Genomic DNA, 15,869 nt, shown 5'->3' with positions numbered 1-15,869 from the left:
TGTTTTGGTAGAGATGGGGTTTTACCCAGGCTAGTCTTGAACTCCTGACATCAAATGATCCTCCCAGCCTCCCAAAGTGCTGGGATTACAAGCGTGAACCACCACACCTGGCCCACCTACCCAACCATTATGGGAAAGATAATTAAATTTAAATTTCTGCATTATTTAAGCCATTATTATTTTAGGACTTTATGTTACAGCAGCCAAACTGATATGTTAACCAACACAATCAGTACGTTCTACTGACCTGTGGCTAAGTTTGCCAAAGCATTAGAGAGTAGTGGAAGGGGTTCCTAAAGCCATATTCCACCTGGCATGGCATGTACACTAAATGAACATTTTCTCACACAAAATGTACTACCGGTTTTCAAATATACATATGTATGACTAGTCAAGCACTAATTTATGTAGAAGTGCCACTGAATTCAAAAGTCTGCAAGAGGAGCAGATGAGAAAAATAATGTAAGAAAAGCACCTGGCATAGAATAAGCGTTCAATAAAGAGTATCACTATAAGAATATAAACAATAATGCTTCCCAGTCAGCATTTGGTTCCATATGAGGGTTAACAAAGTGTATTGGTAACAAAGGTAACACAGCCACCTTACTCCAAGGACTAGGGCCGCTGTACCTAGGCCTAGCTGTTGTAGACATCATCTGCAAGAGTCTTGGTTGTTGCAGACATCAGCTGTTTATCTGAGATCTTCAGTAACCCACACTCACCCGAGCAAGCAGAGATCTTACAACCTGCAATCCTCCTGCTTTGCCAAAGTAGAGATCAAGCTGCTAACTGATCACCAGCATGTGATAGGCCAAGCCCATGGGAGGGGGGGGCCTTAGGATTCTCATAAAAAATAGAGCAAGACCTTAAAAGGCAAAGGTACAGCCTGATGGGGGCTGAGGTAGATCAAGGGCCGCCTAGTATTCTCTCCACAAAGCAAAGGCAAAAATCTCAACTCCCTGGTGGTCCCTTAGATGGGGTATTCTCACCACCCATGCAGTTTGTCCCTATGAAACCTTTACATTGTTACCACTAAATAACTTTCTGAACGACTTCATTGTTGCATTCCATAGAATTTGTGAAGAATTCTTCAGGGAGGCAAGAAGAGGGTTAATACCCCCATTTTACACAGCACGGACCTGATACTCTGGTTAACTGACTTGCTCCAGGTCACACAGGTCACCAGAGGCAGAACCAGGACAAGACCTTACGTCCCTCCCTTTCCCCCCCCCCCCACCTTTTTTTTCCTTAAATCCATTGCATTTCTCCTATCATCTATTGACTTATGTAAAGTGCAGTCAGCCATATTAGGATAGAAGAACCCAACCTGTGGCCCAGACCCCCTGGCTTGGTAACCTTATGGGCCATCTATGCATCACGGGATTTGGGCAAAGGCCCAAGAGAAACTGTCCCAGTCAATTCAGGCTGCTATAACAATATACCTTAGATTAGGTAATTTATAAACAACCAAAAATTTATTGTTCATAGCTCTGGAGGCTGGGAAGTCCAAATTCAAGGCATGAGGCTGGGCATGGTGGTTCATGCCTGTAATCTCAGCACTTTGGTAGGCCAAGGTGGGCAGATCACCTGAGTTCGGGAGTTTGAGACCAGCCTGGCCAACATGGTGAACTAGTGAAACCCCATATCTACTAAAAATACAAAAATTAGCCAGGCGTGGTGGTATGCACCTGTAGTCCCAGCTACTCAGGAGGCTGAGGCAGGAGAATTGCTTGAACTCAGGAGGTGGAGGTTGCAGTGAGCCAAGATCACACTACTGCACTCCAGCCTGGGCAACAGAGCAAGATTGTCTCAAAAAAAAAAAAAAAAAGAAAAAAAAAGAAAACACACCAAACGAACAAAAAAAACCCACAAATAAATTAAAAAATTCAAGGCACCAGCAAATTCGGTGTCTGGTGTGGGCCCATTCCTCATCAATGGAAACTTCCTGCTGTGTCCTCACAGAGTGGAAGGGGCAAAGGGTCTCACTTGAGCCTCATTTATAAGACAACTAATCTCATTCATGAGATTGGAAGCGTCATGATTTGATCACTTCCCGAAGGCCTTAACTTTTTCTTTTTTTTTTGAGATGGAGTCTCGCACTATCTCCCAGGCTGGAATACAATGGCATGATCTTGGCTCACTGCAACCTCTGCCTCCCAGGTTCAAGAGATTCTCCTGCCTAGGCCTCCCAAGTAGCTGGAATTACAGGTGTCCGTCACCATGCCCAGCTAATTTTTTGTATTTTTAGTAGAGACGAGGTTTCACTATGTTGGCCAGGCTGGTCTCAAACTCCAGACCTCTTGATTCGCCCGCCTTGGCTTCCCAAAGTGCTGGGATTACAGGCGTGAGCCACCGCACCCAGCCAGGCCTTAACTTTTAAAACTACCACATTGGGTATTAGATTCGACTATATACATTTTGTGGGGACACCAACATTTAGACCATAGCAGACACTTTGGACCCCTGAGAACTGTGTAGAGTTTTGTGCCTTTTCTGATCCACATTCTTCATGTATTATTTTCTGAAAATTAAAGCAGGACCTCAGCCACCCAACAAAAACAGAGAGAATGTTCTGTGTATGTGCCCAAACTATGGCAAGTGGAAATACAAGCAAGGGGAAAGTCCACAGGCACTTGCCACCTCCAGTGGGCTAAGCACTTTATAGAAGTTATTTATTTTATTTTATTTACTCTCTTGCAGACACCTTTTATGTAGGTACCATTCTCTCCTTTTTCTACAACAAGAAAATGAAGCTGCAAGGAGAAGTGACACAGTCAGATTCCCCAGCCACAGGTGACAGAGTTAGTATTCCAACTCAATGCCCCCTGCTTTATACCTCATGCTTTTTCTACACCAAAGTACTGCCTGCTTGCCTTTTGCTGTTTAAGATTTAATTTCTATAGATTTCAACCATTCATTTTTTTAACTTTTATTTTGCCACCAAATTACCTAATGTTTTAATAAGAGGAAAATTTAATTGCTGTAATGTCTCTTAGTAATGACCTAGTCAAGCAGACTTTCTTAGAACTTTGGGAGGGAAAAGCAGATAGAGCCTGTGCTCTTTCAGGTTCTTTTCTAAATTCTCTCAGAGAGGTGGCGGGGGGGACTCATGATAATGTGACTCTTTGTGCTTTTGAGTAAGGAATATTTCCAGAAAAAGCAAATCACTTATAGCAGAATTGATTTCTTCCTTTGGGTGAGAACAGGCTGCCCTCTTCCTCATCCAACTTTATTTCCAGTTATTTCTCTCAAATGACCTTTTAGCCCCACCAGCATGCTTTCCTCTCCTCCCTCCAAACATCCCTCTCCCCTCTCTGAACATTCCTCAAGTAGTGCCCTGTGGCCATTATTCTGGGTTCTCAGGTCACCCCAAAGCTAAGTTTGCCAGAGGATGAGCTACACCTCTGTGAGTTGTCCCCCAAACCCTGGATAGTAACTACCTTGAGGTCAAAGACCATGTCTTATTCTTCTTTGCATCCTCAGAGCCATGCTCCTTGCCTAACCAGTAGCATACACTCCACATGTGAGAAGTGTGGAGCGCCCCAAAGAGACAATCCTCAATGCCTTTATCACCAAGTGCCTGGCTTCGTGAGTCCTACCTGTCCTTTGGGGAAGTAGATCAGTTCTCCAGTACCCCAGAAGTCAGAACAGAGACTAGAAAGTGGAAGTTTCAGGAAATTAGATTGCAACGCAATGTAGGAAGAACATTCTAGCAGTTGATACTCTCTTTTTCATCAGATATGTTTAAGCAGAGTTGGTGGAACAGCTTTTAATAAAGATTACTAGCATATTCTTTCAACAAATATTTACTGCTACAAAATACAGGAAAATAGGGGTGTGGACCTCAGATTCTAATCAGGAGGATTCTGGAGGCATTGTTGGCTTTGTATTTCTCTGTTGTCTTTGGCACACCATCTTTCAGGACCTCTCTTGCCTCAGCTATAAAAGGAAGGGGTAGAGGAGACGTAAAAGTGAAAAGAGCTAGTCACCCCACTGTGGACGTCTGTGCTAAAAAATAAAAGCAGTATTGGCAAGGCTATTTGTACCAAGTGTCTATTGTAGCAAGGTTTATGTTAGCTGAAAAACAACTAGAAACCTTCTCAGTATAGCAATAGGACAATTATTGAATGAATTACGATGTATAATAGGCTTATCTGTATTTTAAGAGGAGATGGGACCTAAATTTCTGGTCAGTTCTTTCATTACCATTTGGTGGAGTTCAGGTTTTCAGGCTCTTTCTGGGCTAGAGAGTTCTTTCCCGGCTATCTTGCGGCAATTTGAAAGTCTGATATCGGTTTCTGCTGGGTTCCAAAGATCCAGGAGGAGCTTAGTGCTGTGTCTAGATTGCCAATGGACCCATCACAGAAGTTTAACCCAACCTTGATCCCAAAGCCTTCAAAAATGCTCACTGAAGAAAATTCCCAGGACAATTCAGGGCCTCTCATAACTTCTGCTCCGAGACATTGATAAAGAACCTTAAACTTGATTCTCAGCTCTGGTATCAAATTCCCTTCCTCTCTACCAGAAGGTTCACTCCAACAATAGGAGAAAAGAGAAATGATCTTCCAGGACATCAGAGATGGCTTACCTTACAGGAGGAGGGAGTAAGAACATTGCTATCTGTATGGAAAGAAATGATGCTAAAATGTAGATACGTGTCACTCAGCAGGCTTCCTAGGCTTGAAAGAAAACAAACACTGGGCTTAAGGGAGTTCAGAATGATCAAGAAGTGAACCATTCAAATGTGGCTGTGGTTTCTGTGTGTATCATAGATGGGATTCTTCTGAGAATGCTAGAATAGGGAATTATGGCACTGAGCCAATTCAGCCAGAAAGCTTATTCTCATACTTTTCTTTCTTGCTGGCAATTTTATGTAGCAGGTTGAGAAAGCTACTCCATGCTAGAATGGATTGTATACAAATAATTTTGATAATGAGTTCTATGATATATTTTTCTTCTTGTTTTTTTTTCCTTCCTACCATGAAATCAGTAATGTATGTAGTGTATGTAGTTTGAATGTATTTGGATAACCTCAGTATACTTTACCTTTACTCACTGTTTTGACCCAAAGAAATACGAAAAGGACATAAGTATTCCCATGTATTTTAGAAGCCTAAAGTCAGTGAGATGAAACCCAATATCAAGAATTTGATGCAAAGTAACTTGTGGGGAAAGAATGTAATGAAAACATTGAGTAGTTTGGCTAGAGCATAATAATTAGATTTTCTGGTTTTCAAAAATTTGGATACCAATGAAAGGAAACTTTGATGTGCTATTTTTTTTTGCAATATTCAGTATCAAATAAATGTGTGTATAGAGAAACAATAAAATTGACATATTTGAGTAACTTAAAAAAAAAAACTACGATGCATCCATACTATAATTTTATAGCCTAATGTTAAAAGGATTAAGTTCAAAATCTGCATACCCTGATCTGGGAATTTTACCTTGATATGTATATTACTAAGCAATGAAAAAGTACGGTATAGAGCATGATACCATTTTATACATGTGTGTACATAAAAATATCTTTGCTATGAACATAAAGAAACGTGTAGAAAAACGCAATTGTTAATGCCTGTTATGTCAAGAGCGGGGACTAGAAGGAAAAGACGTGTCATCAGTTATAATTAGATTCAGGTTCCTACAACAGAAATCCCCAAAATAAGTGGCTGAGTAAAGAGGAAGTTTAGTTTTCTCTTGTAAAGGAAGTTCAGAAATAGATGGTCCTGAACTAATATGGCTGTAGCTCTAGGTCATCACTCAGGCTCTGTCTGCCTTTCTGTTCCACTGCCCTTAACCACGGCCTTCCATCCTCAAGCCACCTGTGGCCTAAGATGACAGTCAGTGCTTGCAACATCATGCCCGGGCAGGAGCATGGAAGAAACAGTTTATGCCTCTTTTAGGGAGCTATCCCAGAAGTCCCACCAACCACGCCTAACTGCAAAGGAAGCTGGGAAATGTAGTTTTATTTTAGCTGGCCACAGTAACTGTGTTACATTGTATTGTATCATGTTGTATGCTATGGCGTTTGGGCAGCCCAGATAATATAAGAGTTTTATTACTAACCCAGAAATGGATAATGGATGTTGGATGGCCAAATAGCATTCCCTGCCACAAAAAGTTTATCAACTTTTTTTTTGAAATAGACTTTCTACTGTTTGGCTAAATACAATGAAAAGTATTTCACAATTTAAAAAATCCAATTAGGAAAGTTTCTTAAAAGAGAGGAAGGAAATAACTTTGTTTAAAAGCACTTATCATGAGCCAAGCTCATTTCCTGAGCATTTCACATGCAATCTCATTTCACCCTCACATGATCTCATGGAGAGGTGTGACTGCTCCTTCCCTTTCACAAGAGGAGGAGCCAAGATGCAGAGGGATGACACGGCTTTCCCAAAGTCTTGTTGTCACCAAGAAGCACAGCCAGTATTGAAATCCAGGTGCGCGTGTGATTCTAAATCCTGTGGGGGCAATCTCTAGGGTCATTTTCAGGAGGGAGGAAAAAAACAGCAATTCATGTATGATTCTAGAATCCCAGATTTGATGGAGGCTATATTCCCTAACCAGATCATTAAGCTGAGAACAGGAAAGTGAATACTGGTGCTTCTCCAGCTGCCTGATCTCTGATGGATATTATCCAGTGGGTAGGCTTACCATGCCAGCTTATTTTTCTCCTTAAGATGTATTCATTTCCCAGCAACATGAATCCATCTTTCTTTCCTTTTTTCTTTCTTCCTTCCTTGATTCATTTTGTTATTTTTCATGCAAACATACTTACTCATGCAGAGAAAAGGAGATGAAATTTTTTTAAATTCTTTTTTCTTCATTTCTTAACTAATTTAATCTAACTTCATAAGAGGAAGAAGAATAAGCTCAGGGTCTTACATAAACACTGAGCTCCTCTTGGATTTTCATGAGGGTGAATTTATGAGGAAATCATGGAAGGAACCTACAGAATAATATTATCCCAATCAAGATGCAGTCTGCTGCCTGCTGCCTGCTGCCTGCTGCGTGGGGAAACATGAGTGCCTTGGGTATTTTCCTTACAGCACTTTCAATTTTAGACAGGACAGAAACAGACGCAAGAAGATATTGCATTCCTTCGTCCTGAGCTAACCTGGGGCTGGATTCTTAGTCTCTCTATACCACCAGAGATACACTGTAGTCCCTGAAACACAAGCATTCCTCAGAAATACGTGAGCTCCCCTCCATGAAGTCTTCTCCATATTAGATCTCTGTTTGTCCCCTCTAAATCCCAACCAAGGCTGCAGTCCTCTCCTCTGGAATCGCAGAGAAGAAGGCAGAACTTCTTCCTCTCAAGGGTCCGTCAAATATTAGCACACAGCTGTCATGTCTGCCAAAGTACATTCTCTAGTGGCTTGGGAGCGTGGAAAGGAGGCAGCCTGACCTGGGTTAGAATCCCAACTTTACTCCCTGCCTGTGGGACGTTGGGTCGATTTCATGCCTCTCCTGATATTTCATCATCTGTCAAAAGGAGAAAGTGAAATTATAGCTTCATTTTTCCTTCTCCAGTAGAGCATAAGTTCTTCAAGGGCCAGGGAAGCTATCTTACTCATCTCTGGACCCATATAAAGTTGCTTTGAAAATTCAGAAAAATAATAACATTGAACAAGGAATGTTTGTCTATTAGTACCGTGAAAAATGATTCCCTTAACCACAGAAGAATTGGCTAGAGACTGGCTTGTGGGAGGCAGCAGGGAAGGAGGGTTACTAGAGAACACTATGAAACCTGAAAGCCCAAGTTCAAACCTCACCCAGCTCCACCGCCAGCTAGCTGTGTGACCTTCAGCAAATTATCTGACCTCTCTGTACCAGTTTCCTCATCTACAAATGGGAATAAGAATAGTGATTATCGGGTGTGGTGGTTCATGCCTATAATCACAGCACTTTGGGAGGCCGAGGAAGGCAAACCACTTGAGGTCAGGAGTTCAAGACCAGTCTGGCCAACATGGTGAAACCCCGCCTTTACCAAAATATACAAAAATTAGCTGGGTGACAGAGTGAGACCCTGTCTCACAAAAAAAAAAGAAGAAGAAGAATAGTATTTATCTTACCCAGGAGCTGACTCATGCAAAGTGCTTAAAACAGTCTTAATAATAGATGTTATCATCATAGGCTGTTGTGTGTTATTATTCCTGAAGCTGCTGAGGGAAGGATGAGGTCTCACTCTCACCACATTCTCTCCAGGCAATAGCTACTCCCAGAAAACATGGTGCTTCTGTGGCCAGAGCTCAGAGTTTCAAACCAGTGAGAAGTATTGCCAGGACTCGGCCTTCCCCTCCCAACTGTGCCTATGGTGGTACTTCAGGCTCAGACAAAACATCAGTTGAGTAAGGCAAACAGCCTTTCCAACCATTTTTCTCAGTGGGAAAGATGTTCTTGGACTGGATTTTCAGCCCCTCCAGGGCTAAGTCAGGACACTTGAACTTGATGCATTTATTGAGCATTCTGTGCTGTTGGATTATGTATGGCTTTATCTCAAGAAAATCTGCCAAAAGCCTTAAAGGGCAGCTCCTTTGAGGAGCTACACACTATTTATTAAACTCCTACTGAATACCACACCCAGTGTTAGGTTCTATGTATACATCACTTTATTCAATTCTCTCAACAGCCTCAGTTGAACATTGAATTCCATCGTTTGATAAGTAATTCTGGAACACATGTAGTACCAGTGTAGTGGGGTGGTTAAGCTGGCGGGTTCTGGAGGTGTCAGCCTGGCTGTGATTTGATGGCCACCATGTCCTAACTCCATCTGCAGCATGCTCACTTCCCCTCTCCAAGCCTCTGCCTTGTCACGGGTAAAATGGAGATACTAACTGGGCCAGGGAGGGTAACATGAGAAGGTCCTTGTGGGGTACCTGGCATGCACTGTGCACTCAACAGTGCCAGTAAATGGGGTACCTGGAATGGCCCAGGCCCTGGGGATAGGGAGGTGATGGAATTGCAGTCTGCAGTACTTAGATGCTCAGAGTTTAGGGGGAAAGGTGGTGAAGTGAGCATGAAATCCCAGAGCTCTCCTTTCACCAAAGGGGATCTTGAGGCTCAAAAGCCTCGGCAGCTTGCCCAAGACTATCCACACCCCCAAGTGGAGTACTAAGACCTACTACCCTTGGAGAACTGTATGCTGACCCCGTCTTCCCTCATGAGCCAACCCTGGGTCCCCAGTTACACACATTCTCCACCTATTCCTGCCCTCCTCCCCCACCCCAGAGGGAGAGCATCACATGTGCAGAATCTCCTTGGGAGACCCAGCCTGGTTGAAGAATATATGCTTTTCTGGGCATGCTTCTCTCTGAGTCTGGGGGAGCCCCCAAGGTGTGGTCAAGGCAACTGGAGAGGCCTTGGCACATTTGCCTTTGATATAGGAGATGGAAAGAAATTATTTAGGCAGATAGTAAGGACAAAAGAGTCCCCAGCAAAGTTTCTCTTTTAACAAAAAGCAGCCCCCAAATCATTTCTTTTATAACAAAGAGCAGCCTGAAAAATTGAGCTGCAAACGTAGATAAGCAAGCTGCAAACTTGCACAGGTGAATGCTGGCAGCTGTACCAATAAAAAAGGGCTACCTGGAAGCCAGGTATGTTCAACATGGAGGCTCCATCTTCCCTTTTCCTTGTCACCACATGCACAGTAAAGGAACAGGCAACATGGCACTGACCAGGTAGAGAACCCATCTACACAATGAAAGATTAGGCTGGGGTGGCCAGCTTCTTTGTGTGCAATGCAACGGCACACCTAATCCTAACCAGTTTTTCACGCACTATGCAAATGGCACACCTGGTCTGACCAAACTTTCGTGTCCTATGTAAATCAGACACCACCTCCTCAAGCTCATCTATAAAACCTTCTGCATTTCACTGCCAAAGTGGCAACCCATTTCTCCAGGACCCCTCTCTCTGCAGCAGAGAGAGCTCTTATCTTTCTTTCACCTGTTAAACTTCCACTCTGAACATCACTCTTTGTGTGTCCTCATCCTAGCTTTCTGTGGCCTTGAGACAAAAGATCTCAGGATTTATCCCAGACAATGATGCCATTTCACCTTAATCAGGAGGCCTTCTGTTTTGCACAGCACAGTGCTGGCAGCCCATAGCCCCACTGCTTTGCCTCATTGCTTTGGAAGAGGGAGGGGTGGGGGATGGGAAGACTTCATCAGAAGAAAGCAGTCAGTGAGGCTGGCCTTGTGTGGGAACAGGAGAAGGGGGCTCAAGAGAAATGGAGAGGGATAGTTTCTAGTGTTCACTGATACTTGGGCCACATCAGCCCAAGGCTTCTGAGTGACTCAGGGATGCTTGCTATGTTGGTTTTGGCAGGGAAACAGAAAAGAAGGCACAGGTGCTGGCATCAGGACTTCCTCAAACTCCCTCAAAGTCTTCAAGCCAACCAAGTACATCGGTTTCCCCTTTGAGACATCTTGGCACCCAGCCTTTCTCTGCCTCTGGTCCTCACAAATCTGAATGTGTGGAATCGCATGAAATTCTCCAGCTTCCTGATTTCCTCTGGTCATTATCCAGGCTCATGACTTCCCAGCTCTACCTCCATCCCATCTGGACTCCAGTGTGGGACCTTGACAAGAAGGAGTCAACCCCCATGCCAGCTCTAGTTCCTAGCAGTGAGATGCCCTTGGGCCAGTTACGTAATTTCCTTGCATTTTAGTGGCCCCACCTGTAAAATGGGAATAACAGCAGCATCTCCCTGAGCTGTTCTTTCAAAGATGAGAAAACATGAACAACTGGACTCTCTCGCCCAAGCCATGGTCTCAGTGTTTCCTAAGAATTAAAACATTTCATCCTGAAGACAGACTCTGAGGTAGGTAGGATTGTTGGTGTCTGTATTTTACAGAAGAGGAGAGTGAGGACCAGGGAGCATAGGAGCACTTAGGTGCCAGTGGTGTGGTAGTAAATAAAAGGATGATGGAGCTGGAAGCTGAACTGGGAGGTGTAGGTACTGATTCTTGATCCTCACCCAAGGAAGGAGGGTACTGAGCCTGGATCCTTACCCAAAGCAGGAGGGTACTGAGACTGGATCCTCACCCAAGGCAGAAGGGTAGAAAGTCCAGGGGTCAGATTCAGCCACTGTAATTGGAAAGGCACTGAGCTCTCTATGCCTCAAGCTCCTCATCTGGTGAGCAAAGTGGAGCCTTGAAGGGCTTGAAGCTAGGTGGGGGACACAATGTTAAGTGTGGCTAGCTAGCCTGGCCCTGAGGGACTGTTGTGAGGATTATCTGCCTAAGCCCAGCATGGTGCCTGGTCTTTGTTAAGGGCTCCCTAAGGTCGGTTCAGCAAACAGGTTGTTTTTCCAAGTGGATTTGGATCAGTTGAAGACCTCCCTTCTCTTTTGATCCCAGATGCTCTCTGCACTTGGCTGGAGGAGAGATGAGCAATGCTCTGGAAGTGCTGAAGCCCTGGGATCTTGGAGCTGCCTGCCCGAGGCTGAGCTGTGTGGGAGGAGAAGAAGAACAGCAACAGCCTGGGGAGACAAACACACAAACAAACCTACAAACAAGGGATGTGTTTGTTACTGAAAGAGAAAGGGCCCATTCAGCTCTAGGCCCTAGATGCTCAATGCTTCCTCCAGGCCTGGAGCCCAGGCAGCTGTCACATTTATCTATCCCCAAAGCCACCTGTGACCCCCGGCTGCTGCATGGGAGGTCCCTGAGCCTGCAAGGGTGGGGGTGGTGACCCTTTCCCTGAAGGCTCATGGGTTGGCTCCTCAGGCCCTGTCCCATGGCCTGGGTGGGGTCTCCTTCTCCTTCTCCTTCCTCTTCCTCCACTCGGTGGCTCTATTCTTATCCTTCACCTCTGAAGTCCCAGGGACAAACAGTGGGGCCCTCTGGATGAAGAGAGGGCTTGAAATGCTGATGGCTGGAATGGAGAGAATTATTCCAACCATCCTGGGGTGAGAAAGAGGAGAAGGCAAAGTAACATTTTTTGAGCACCTACTATGTGCGTGACACACTGCTGAGCCATTTCATCCAATACTTCCAGCCAAAAGGAGTGGCGGCTCAGAGCTCGAGCAGCTGGCTCTGACTGACAGTGCATTCCCTTTCCAGGAAAAGATCCACCCCATGGGGCTGTGATGTTAAGAAACAGGACAGGGAAGCATAAAGGCTACAGTGAGTGAGGGAGCAGCTGACACACAGCAGTGTTCAATAGATACTGTGCCCCCATCCTGAGTCCCTATGCATTTTGTAGAAGACTTGTTTAATGGAAAGGAAAAAACCATGCTATAACTGATCCATTTATTTTATTCAATAAATATTTACTGAGCACCTACTATGTGCCAGAAACTGTGGAGGGGCTGAAACACATCAATGGCCGAGATGGAAACTGGGAAAGTGCTCCTGCCCTTGCGCAGTTTACATTCTAGTGGAATGGCCAGGAGAGGGACCCTTCACGTGCACTTGTCCAGCACAGCTGTGTTGAGAGCTGACTGTGTGTCGGGCTCTGGTCTCTGCATGGTGTTCTTCAACCTGAGTGTCAGGCTAGGAAGCAGCACTGCCCTGGGCTGTACTGAGCCTCCATGGGGATTTCAGAAAAGGTGCTCTTTCTTCTGACATCTGCCAGAAAAATGTCTCTAATCAGTATGCAAATTGATAATGATAATAACATATAAACACCAGCCTCTGGGGTTGTGCAGTGAACAAACTGCCTGACTGTCCCCAACAGGGCTGCTCAGAACCACCCAGGAGCCCCTCCAACCCTACATGTATGTCCCTCCAGTGTTCTTCCACACACTGCAATAGCTCCACCATGATGCGTACGAATTGTGATGAATGAAAATAAGAGCTTCCATTGGCTGAAGACTCACTACGTTTCCATAAACCACTAATATTCCAAATTCCCAATTCCATTCAGTCCCCGCATTCCCCTATGAGGCAGCATTTATGGGTTCAGTCATATGCCCCCAATATTCATATGTTGAAGTCCTAAGCCCTGACCTCGGGATGTGACTGCATTTGGAGATGGGGTCTTTGAAGCTATAATTAAGGTAAAATGAGTTCATTAGGGTGGACCCTAATCCAACGTGGCTGATTTCTCAAAAGAAGAGATTTGAACACAAAAGCGTGCAGAGGGAAGACCAAGTGAGGACACAGGCCAGCTACAAGCTAAGGAAAGTGGCCTCAGAAGAAACCAGCTATGTAGGGACCATCCCTTGATCTCGAACTTCTAGCCTATAGAACTGTGAGAGAATTAATTTCTGTTGTTTAAGCCACCCTGTCTGTGGTACTTTATTGTGGCAGCCCTTGCAAACTAATACAGATAGATTCTATTATTTCCCCCGTTTTTACCAATAAACACACTGAGTCAGTGAGAGGTTATGTACCATGTCCAAGGTCACAAGCTAAGAGGTAGGGAGATGGGGTTGGAACTCAGCTCTGATTCCACACACATGCACTTAGCCCCACTGCACTGCACAGATTTTTCCTTTTTAATCCCTTTTTGGCCCCTTCAGAGGGGCATGTCTTAACTGGATCTCTGCAGGGTGAGCATGTCAAAAGAGAGGTTGGCACTGAGATTCCACACATCCACAAACCCTTACCCTGGGCCAGCCCTGGAGAGCCCTGGGCCATGGGCTGTCTGCCCAGGCATCTGGGACAAGCTAAAGAAGTTCTCTACTCATCCTGTTTTATTTTCTAAACATTATTGGTCTTTGGAAGTAGTGACCTTTGAAGAAAGAAAGAAAAAAATTCCAGATATTCCAAAGATGGTGAGTAATCTCTGCAGTCAACCCTAGACCAGGGAAGAGCAGGGATTCTCCGTGAAGAGCCAGACAGCAAACCTCCCAGGCTCTGCTGGCCAGAAGCATGTGGCAGCCACTCCACTCCACCACCTCAGCTCAAGACCGCCATAGGCAGTGAGCAAATGAATGAACACAGCTGGCTTCCATTATAGCTTTATTTATAGACACTAATATCTGGGTTTTATATCATCTTCCCATGTCACAAAATATTCTTCTTTTGATTTTTTTAAACTATTTAAAAATGTAAAAACCATTCTTAGCTTTCGATCCTTACAAGAAAGGGCTTTGGGCTGGATTTGGGTTGGTGTAGATTGTCGTATTCGTCATTTCTGAGAAGGAATTTTTAGACTCTCAGAGCTGGGAAGGCCTAGTGACCCAGTGAGCCCTAGTTTGGTTTACAGATGGAGACGCAGATGCTCAGAGCTCTGGTGACTTCAGGATCATGAGCTCTTGAGGGCCGTGGTTCCACCTCCAGTCTCATGGCCCAATCCCTTCTTCCCACCCTGAGAACACAGCCCCACCAGGAGAGTGAGGATATTTCTTTCCAAAATAAACTCTAAACCCAGGGGCCAACTGGCTCAGCTCCTATCTGACAAATTTCCTGAAGCTGTCCACTACTAAGGCTGAAAGGCAGTACGTTACAGCAGGTAGATGCTCAGAGTGGTGCGAGGTACACAGCATGTCTTATGTTCAGGTTTGTGGTGATGTCAACACAGTAACGCAGGCTGAACTCACAGCCCACACTGGGCTCTGCACAAACACCTCCTGGAGCATTATTGCATCATCACCATTAATCCCCCTGATAACCCTACGAGGTGAGTGATGTCTGTTTTACAAATAAGAAGATCAAAGCTCGGAGGTTAAGTCACTTCACCAAAGACACACAGCTGACAAGTGGCAGCCCAGGTCTCAAATCCAGGCCTGACTGGCTTTCTTGCTGGGTGTTCAGGGGTGACAGGACCAGGCCCCCCTCTGCCCTGCTGGCCCCAGGAGCATGTCCCTTCATGTCAGACCACCAGGCCTTCTGTTGGGGTTGGTCATGTGGTCACCCTCGCCATGGGGCTGATGCAGGTGGCATGTTCCCGGTGTGTTCACAGGGATATTTCTCAGAGAAGATGAGTCATGCAGAACTCCATCACTGAGACGCCCCTACAGGCAGGAGACTCAGAAGCCAAGATGACATCACCACCATCTTCCCTCTCTCCTGCCCAGACTGTTTAAAACTGATCCTGACAGATAAACAGTCACGTAGGAAATGACACGCATATGGGGATGCCTGTTGTTGTGTTGTGTCTGAAAGCAACAACGTGAAATTAACCCAGATGCTAAAAGAAGGGCTGAGTTTGATGAATGATGGTCTATCCAAATGGCAGAACAATGCACAGCCATTAAAGTGTTCCTAAGGAATATTTGTATTTATTTCCCTGGAGCAACAGTATATCAAGAGATGAAACTGATTATAAAATCATGTGTCTGGTAGAATGTCATTTAAATGAAAAAAGCATGATATATGTGCATAGAAAGTAACTGGAATTTGACCAGGCATGGTGGCTCACACCTGTAATCCCAGCACTTTGGGAGGTAGAGGCAGGCAGATCACCTGAGGTCAGGAGTTCGAGACCAGCCTGGCCAACATGGCAAAACTCTGTTTCTACTGAAAAATTAAAAAATTAGCTGGGTATGGTGTCGGGTGCTTGTAATCCAAGCTACTCCGGAGGCTAAGCAGGAGAATTCCTTGAACCTGAGAGGCAGAGGTTGTAGTGAGCTGAGATTGTGCCACTGTACTCCAACCTGGGCGACAAAGCGAGCCTCTATTCCTCACCCAGCAAAAAAATAACTGGAATTGTATACACCAAAATGTTAACACATTATTTTGAGTGTATTTATTCCTTCATTCACCCAACTAACATTTATTGAGTTAACAGCCCATTTATGTGCCAGGAAGCACACTAAGTGCTAGGAACACAGTAGTAAATACAACCAGGGGATGGGATGGTGAGTGATTTCTTTATTAGACTATTTTGTAGGGCAGTTTTAAGTTCGCAGCAAAGCTGAGAGGAAGGCACAGAGATTTCCCATATACTCCCTACCCCTACACATGCATAGC

Source organism: Gorilla gorilla, chromosome 7, assembly GCF_029281585.2.
Source record: "Gorilla gorilla gorilla isolate KB3781 chromosome 7, NHGRI_mGorGor1-v2.1_pri, whole genome shotgun sequence".
In the NCBI taxonomy this organism is placed as follows: domain Eukaryota; kingdom Metazoa; phylum Chordata; class Mammalia; order Primates; family Hominidae; genus Gorilla; species Gorilla gorilla.
The sequence above is the reverse complement of the archived record's forward strand: the minus strand, read 5'-3'. Positions refer to the sequence as shown.